The sequence below is a fragment of the Nannospalax galili genome, unplaced genomic scaffold (assembly GCF_000622305.1).
Source record: "Nannospalax galili isolate Female #2095 unplaced genomic scaffold, S.galili_v1.0 scaffold131, whole genome shotgun sequence".
NCBI lineage: Eukaryota > Metazoa > Chordata > Mammalia > Rodentia > Spalacidae > Nannospalax > Nannospalax galili.
The window spans coordinates 4,648,312-4,656,262 of NW_008332088.1; the positions used below are offsets into that span (position 1 = coordinate 4,648,312).

Below are 7,951 nucleotides of genomic sequence, written 5' to 3' on the forward strand. Positions count from 1 at the left end.
AACAGCTAAAAAATACACTAACAAGCAAAATATATGGGGAAGGAGGAACATGTAGTCTTAACTGAAGACACCAAGAGATGACTGGTCTACGTGGGAAAATGTATCCTGGAAAGTCAGGCATGAGTACTGCAGAGTAGGAATTTGTGTAACTTGAACCTCCCCTAATTTCTGAATAAAAATGACATCTTGTAATATTTATACTTCATGGCTCAGACACCTACCTCACTTGGATCTGTTCCTTATTCATGCTGTATGTCCTGTAAAGATGGTCTTTGCATTCACCACTTTTCCTTCTTTTGGCACTGCACTACTGTCCCATAGGCAGATGGTATGGTCATCCGAAGCACTAAGCAAGGGCCCACTGAGATTTGGGTTCTAAGAAAACCCATAGCCTTCCTTCTGACGTCCATGGAGACACAAGTCTGAGTTGCACTCTCCAGATAGGTCTGGTTTAGAAGCATGTTTTGTGTAATCATAAATAAGAATATAACTGGATGGAGTCTTTGTTGAAATGATGCATGGGTTCTGGGGCACATAACAGGCTTTTTTTATTTCTCCTTCATGGTTGGTCTTGATTTCTATTTCAATTTTCCCACCGATAGAGCCAAAACCTCCAAATTCTCCTTTTTCACTGTCATAGCGTGATGCATCAAACTGAGCATCGTCATTAGGGAGCTGGACACTGGCTATCACAAGGTGGTTTTTGTTCATCCAATATGTGTACCCCCCACAGGTCTATGAATGCTGAAATCTTTTCCTTCAGGTTTGGTTATATCTGGAAGCCACTGGACAATTAAGCTGGGCCACTCCAGGGCATCATCAAATCATAGAGAAAAGGGGTGCTCTTTTTCCATATTTTGTATTCCTCCTTGATCACATGTTCCTCCAATGCGTTGTGGTGGGGGCGGATCCCAGGGTCGTGCGTTCCGGGAGGGGCAGGGAGGCTTATACTGCTGGCTCCGCGTGTGGCCTCTGTTGATTCCTCATGATTTTAAGAAAATCTTTTATGTTTGATACAAATACTTAGAATTTTAATTGTGTTTATTTTATATAATTAAAATGCTATATCTGTTTCTGTAATTAATAAAATGCATACTAAACTGCAAAGAAGATAGCAAAAATATCCACAATCCCATAATATGTTATGCTTCACGTGTTTATAAACAAAAAAGCTTGTGTATTTATAGTCATAAATACATAATAAACCATGGGGATTACTCAGATAATACATTTCTCAGATTAGCATCTGGTTTCCTATGAAAAAGTAAATAGACTAACTCACATGGGTGTTTATCTTGGCAACTAAGTTGAATTTCATGAAACTTGGCAATAAAGAAAAAATAGAACTTATTTGGGGTTAAGTCTTCATTATAGTGATTTTCACTGTGGAAGTTATATCTTATTTATTTACTTATTTGTTAATTTTTATTTTAAATTTATTTATCCACCATAGTCTTCTCTTTTTTTCTGAGATTGGTGAAAGTATAACAATGAACTTACCACCTCTTCCTCAGATTTCTAGACTCAATCAGGTGCACCCTGAGCATCCATGAGTCAGTCTGAACTAGTACTGCCTGTATGCAATCAGTTTCTCAGTATAACAGTTCCATCAAGTGTTAAGAAGGCTTTGTGACTACTTGATATTCTGTATTTACACAATCTTCTATGGTTTATATTTTCTCTGCCCTGCATTTCCAGGCTATCTAAGATGTTACATTTAATAGGAGTTTGTGAGCACATACATTTTATTTCATATGAAGACATTTGCTTTTATTTATTTCATGAGATCTGTGAAGTATGTATTTTCATATATCATGCATCTGATTACTCTCTGATTTCTCATACTCATAGATGGTAATTCAATAGATTACAAATTCTGGGTTTCTTTTTTTTATATTTAGCACAAGAAGAAGGTTGGCAATATTCTCTGCATCACAGGACCATTTTGTTTTTTGTATCATCAGACCATCTTCCTTCCATTTGTAAGCCAAGCTTCACCACATGCTTCTCCCTAGGATGGCTATCCAAGGACAACTAATCAGAACCACTTCATTAACGACTTACAGTTTTCTAGAAGAGTGCTGTTCAGTAGAAATATTTAGTGAGCTTTTATATATACATGCATATAAATATATATTCTATGTATTTGTGAATTGCATAGTAATTGCATATATTCAGGAAAAATATAAAGAAAAATATACAAGTTCTTTTATTGTCACTATTCCCTTAACAATGCAGTATCACCAATGTTCATATAACAATTGCATTGTTTTGGTATTATTTGTAATTTGGAGATACCAGCTATACTGAATCATGTGAGAGGTAACCAAAAGACACACACATACACACACACACACACACACACACACACACACAAAGAGGAAATAAATTAATTTCATTACATTTTTCTCTCCTTATAAACACAAGATGCTATTTTAGTATTTTTGTTTTTCAGTTTTTGTTTTTATTTTGGCAGGGTCTCCCTACTCCCAGCCCACCTGAAACTGATACTATGGACCAGCTTGGTCTTGACCTCATGGAGATCTACTTGCCTCTTTCTCCCAAGGGTTTGGATTAAGGACACAAGCCACCATTCCCAGCATTATTTTAGAATTTAACACGAAATCATTGGTATGTTTTAAAGTTTTGAGTTCCAGTGTTCAGTTTCAGCCGACAACCTCTCAGGCATCACAGTACCTAAAGGATACAGAAATAGATGCCAAACATCTTATTGAACATCTTAGACATTTGTGTCACATGTAGAAAGAACCATTGCAGAACAGTAAGTTTATTCTATCCAGTTGTTTCCTATCATGGTCTCAATGCCTTATAACAGCATTCATGGTAAAACCAGTTTTCCTTATATGCAACTTTTGGCTTTGCCTTTATTAAGAACTTTGGTGAGTTTCTTATCCCATATTTTAAAGTTACCTAGAAAACTAACAACCAAATTTTTACAGTAAAATTTGGTGTAGGCCCTCCTTTACTCTCATACCTATGTACTGTGATAATAGTAATTTTCTCAGCATCTGGCATATAACCACTTCCTTAGTTGTGAGAACAGATGGCTGTTTTCCCCTATTATTACATTAAACTCTTCCTCATGGTTTCTGTTTTCAATAAGATCTAGATTTTAAAAGATTAAATATTTGTATATAATATTTATGTAATCCACTAAACTATTTGGATTTCTTTCAAGAATTCAGAAAGATAACCTGAATATATTATGATAAAGGGGAATTTCTTCTTGAAAATTAGTCATATATTATAATGTCAAGTGCCATAAGAAGAATAGAATCAATATATACTAGGAAGAACACCACAAGATAAGGAAAATCCAGTAGGTGCGAAAGATCATAATACATACTGTGATTATAAGCCAAAGTAGCATTTTCTTTTGAAAATATGAGTTTCCTTACTTCTTTGTTAAGCTAAAGTTATATTTGTTGTGCTACTTTTTACAGATTTTTAAAGAAGCAATGAGTTCCAATTTTCTTCTTCAAAACTTGCATCTTCTGTGTGTGTTTTATACTACTGAACTATATTTAATAACTGACTTGAACACAAATGCATATCCCTCTGTTAAGTGCTTAGAAACATACTTGAATTGTTAGATACCATCTGTCCAATAATGCAACAAAGTTCCTAATCAACTGTCTGACAGTGCTGTGAATAAGCATAGGTCTGAAGTGCATTCAGGCATATAAATACTTCTGATTGGTTCACAAGTGATTGATGCTTATAAAATGCTTACTGTGCATCTGGCATAGTGTAAAGATCTTTGTATGTAATTATCACAATAACAATTTGAATTAGGTATTATTTATAGAGGAGGGAAAAGTGATGCTTTTATCTATTCTAAGAGTCACAATCAATACTCAGATTAAAAATTAAAAAAAAATTAGAGAATAGTAAAACAAATTTATTCTTCCAATATTTTTATGGCATGGAAGTCCTCAAAAATGAAGATCCAAAACATGGGGGTAAATGGTCTGTCTTTGTACCTTGGCCTGAAAAAAAAAAAAAAACGGACAGCACTGTAGAAATAAGATAAGGCAAAGGGGAGTGGTGTCGTGGTGACAGGGTGAGGCTTGTTTTCTCCAGTTCTGTTTGAACATCTGTGTAGCATTCCATCTCCCTCCACCTCCCTGCTCCACAACCAAATATAGAACAGGTTCTCTATGTTTTCATTTTGTTTTGACATAGGAGTTCAGTAATATCTCAGGATCACCTTGAATTCACTGCATAGCCAAGCTGTATGTTGGCCTCCAGCAAGCGGCAATCCTTCTGCCTTAGCCTCCTGACTGTTGGGTATACTGGGGTGTATCACCTCCCCTGTTCTGTAATGAAGATCTAAGGTACTACTTTGAGGGAAGGTAGATCTCAGTTTTTCTTATGGCTGGTAATTTCAGTGAAAGTTGGGAAGAGGTCAGAAGAACTCTCTTACTCTGAGACCAGCTGATATTCTTCAATCTAAGTTACTTTGGGGTAGCTGTAAATGAGTTCTCATTTCTGTTTTACAAATAAAAATATAGATTGTAAATATCAGCTCTCTTCTTCAAAAACAAAAATTTTAAATTGGGCATGATGGTGTATGCCTTTTAGCACCAGCATTTGGGAGGAAGAGGAAGGCAGATACCTGTGAGATCAAGGCCAAGAGTTCTACATACCGAGGTTCAGGCTAGCTGTAGCTACCGGGAGACCCTGGCTCAAAAAGACCAAAAATCTCCAAACCCAAACAAAACAAAAAACCACAAAAAATTATATGTGTTACTTTCACCTTTTTCTAATGATTGTCATTTTTTGACACATTGATCTTTTTGTATGTGCATCTCTGTACTTGTATCTGTGAATGTGGGGGGTACTGGCCAAATCTCACATGTTGATATCAGAAGACAATCACTGCAGTCTATTCTGTCTTTCCATCATGTGGGATTCTGTGATCAAATTCAAGACTTGGTGGCAGGCACCTTTATACTCTGAGCCATCTTACTAGCCTATGATAATCTTCTCCTGCATTTTTCCTTTCCTTTCCTTTCCTTTCCTTTCCTTTCCTTTCCTTTCCCTTCCTTCCTTCCTTCCTTCCTTCCTTCCTACTTCTTTTTCTTTCTTTTTTTCTCTTCTTTCTATCCTTTTATTCATTCATTGTTTCCTTCTCTTTTTTCTAATTTGTTTCATGTTTTCAAATTCTCAGAAAAGCAATAGAATTTTCAATTTATTTTATTTTGAATGTAGTTGAAAGTATAGTGCTGACAAGTTTGTAACCAGGGCATGGTTACAAGAGATAAAGTCATGTATGTGTGTATCTATGCATATATAATATAAGGAGCATATTAATATATTTATATTGTTAAAATTAATTTATCTGGGTTAGTGCTTTTGAATGAGCTTTTAAATTACTTTCATCAAAATTATTTTAGATAAGGCATGTCTGAATTTTAAAAAGCTGAGTCAGATTAGTGTTTATGGTAATATGATGTGTGTGTGTTCAATCTATTTTCACATTGTATACTATTCGTTTGAGGTTGATGTTCATTAAGATGTCCTTGAATGTCATACCCAAAAATCAAATTCACCATGAATCCTGTCTTTAAAATATCTAATGACAATAGTTTGTGGAGTACTTAGACATTCGGATAGAACGAGTTGAGAGTAATATTCAGACAAAAGGAAGGAAACAGCAAAGCATACTGAAAGAGAAAGGAAAAAGATTCTGAACCAAACAAATGAAAGTCTGAAAACTGGAACCTTGGAAAGTGAAAATTAATCATTTTCATTTTGAGGTCAAGCTCCCACTTATGTTTATTTATTGTTAGGGGAAGGCTCATCTCTCCTCTCAGTCTCACAATGTGTTTCTGCTGCCATGTTTTATGACTTTAGTTTTACAAAACAATGAGCTAACTATTTCCACAGTTGCTTTTGTGCAGACTGATACCACTGGTCTTTTTCATGGGCAAAAGCTAGGTCAATGATAATGATATTTCTCTCTTCCTTTCAATTCCTGCTATTAAAACAAACACTGCTTGTTCAGGTTGCTAAATGGACCTTTATCCTTCTCACAAAGATTATAGTCATCCATAAGACCTACTTTTTTTCAGGTGCCTAGAGGGAGAGGGGACTACTGTTAACCTGTCAGTAAAGTTTTCACCTCATGGCCAGTTACCCCTCAGAATAGCTCTCATTTTCTGCGGCATAACAAAGCAGTAGTTTTAAATCTCTGATTGCCTCTTTGTAACTTAAAATGTTACCTGCCCTGTATTTTCAGCACAAAACTTTCATCAGTTTGTATAATAACAGCTTCCCATCTTTTAACAGAATGGTATAGAACACTTAATGGCACTTGGACATTAATCTGTGTGAAACTGTGAATAAATTCTTTTGGAATTGAAAATTACTGCCATATTAATACCTTTCTCTTGTGCTTTGAACAATAAATGCCAAAAGTATTTTTCCCTTCCTGATTAACTGCTTTTTGGAAAGTGCTGCCACTTACCACATGCAAATTTCTTGCTTTGTAGATCAGATGTGAGTAAGAACACTGGGTGGTTGGCTCTTGTGTATAGAATTAGAAAGTACTAATTATAAGACTAACATACCACAATCATGCTTGATTTGTGCAACTCCCTTATTGCAAGACAAGTGAGTGAGCCCTGCACAGCAACATCAAGGAACAACAATAGGACCTTACCTTTTGTGTACTTCTTTCTCCTGGGATCAGACTGAAGGTAGGGAATAGAACAGTTTGAACATAAAACCTAAAAATACTTAGTTGTTACATTTTTCAAAACTATTGAACTGAATTCAGATGTTCTGTATATCTTAAAGTAAAATGAGTATCAATTTAATATTATCTCTAAGATGGGAAGCTTATAACTAGTTACAATTTTAGTAATATTCTATAATTATATCAGTTAGAACAAAAGAAATGACTTAACTGTATATATCCTAAATTATAATCACAGTAAAACTAATTTGTTTCTGGATAAAAAATTCAAAAACAAAAAAATCAATTAGGTTGATAGTTATAGTTTTTTAAAAAAAGCAAGTTGACTAAAACATAACAGGCTGTAGGAACTGAAAAAATGTGTTTTATTTTAAGGGAATAAAAGCATATATTTTCATGTTACAGAAAATTCAAATAAGCACAAAGAACTATGACTGTATATTTGAGCAAAACTCAAGCTCTGACTATGGACACATGCCAAACAGGCTTTTAAAAGAAATGAAAAGAAAGCTGAGCAGTAGGTCAAAGCAAACATAGTATTCAAAGACACCACAAATTACACTTAAAATTAGCATTCAGATGCAAATGACACTTAGTGAGCTCTGGACAAGAAATTGCTAAAAATAATATTTAAGCCCAATTATATATTTCTTTGTTCAACCAGAATATACACATACATATATGCATACATATGTTTTTATAGTGTATTTTCTTATGGAGTTTGCTCTTCTTTTTGAGAGTCAACAGCTTTGGAGTTTGTTTTGAGTTAACCAAAGATATAATTGAATGTCTCTGCTGACCATTACAGAGTTAGAATGGAAATAATGCCAAACAACATTTTTGTTCTTAAAGACAGTCAACAACTCATTTAAAATTAGTATGTCACAAAAAAAGCACATTTTTAGAGCTCTCATAGTGGGGTAGAAGATTTTAGACACATTTGATGGGAGATCTATTTTGAAGATATATTCATGTACTCAGTACACATTCAACCAGTACAATATTTGTGTTGAACATTATGCAGGTTAAGAACTGAATGTTAGAAAGGAGAAGGACGTAATGAAAAAAAAAGTTAAGAATAAAATATAGGGGCTGCAGAGAGATGGCTCAGCAGTTAAGAGCACTGGTGGTTCTTGCAGAAAACCCAGGTTCAAATCCCAACACTCAAATGAGAATAACAACTGTCTGTGACTCCAATTCTGGGGGATCTGAATCCCTCTTTTGTCC

General features: G+C 34.7%; 1 pseudogene; it reads right to left on the reverse strand.

The window, feature by feature from the left end:
* Positions 1-243: 243 nt before the first annotated feature.
* Positions 244-6,605, reverse strand: LOC103729217 (annotated as a pseudogene).
* Positions 6,606-7,951: the final 1,346 nt, after the last annotated feature.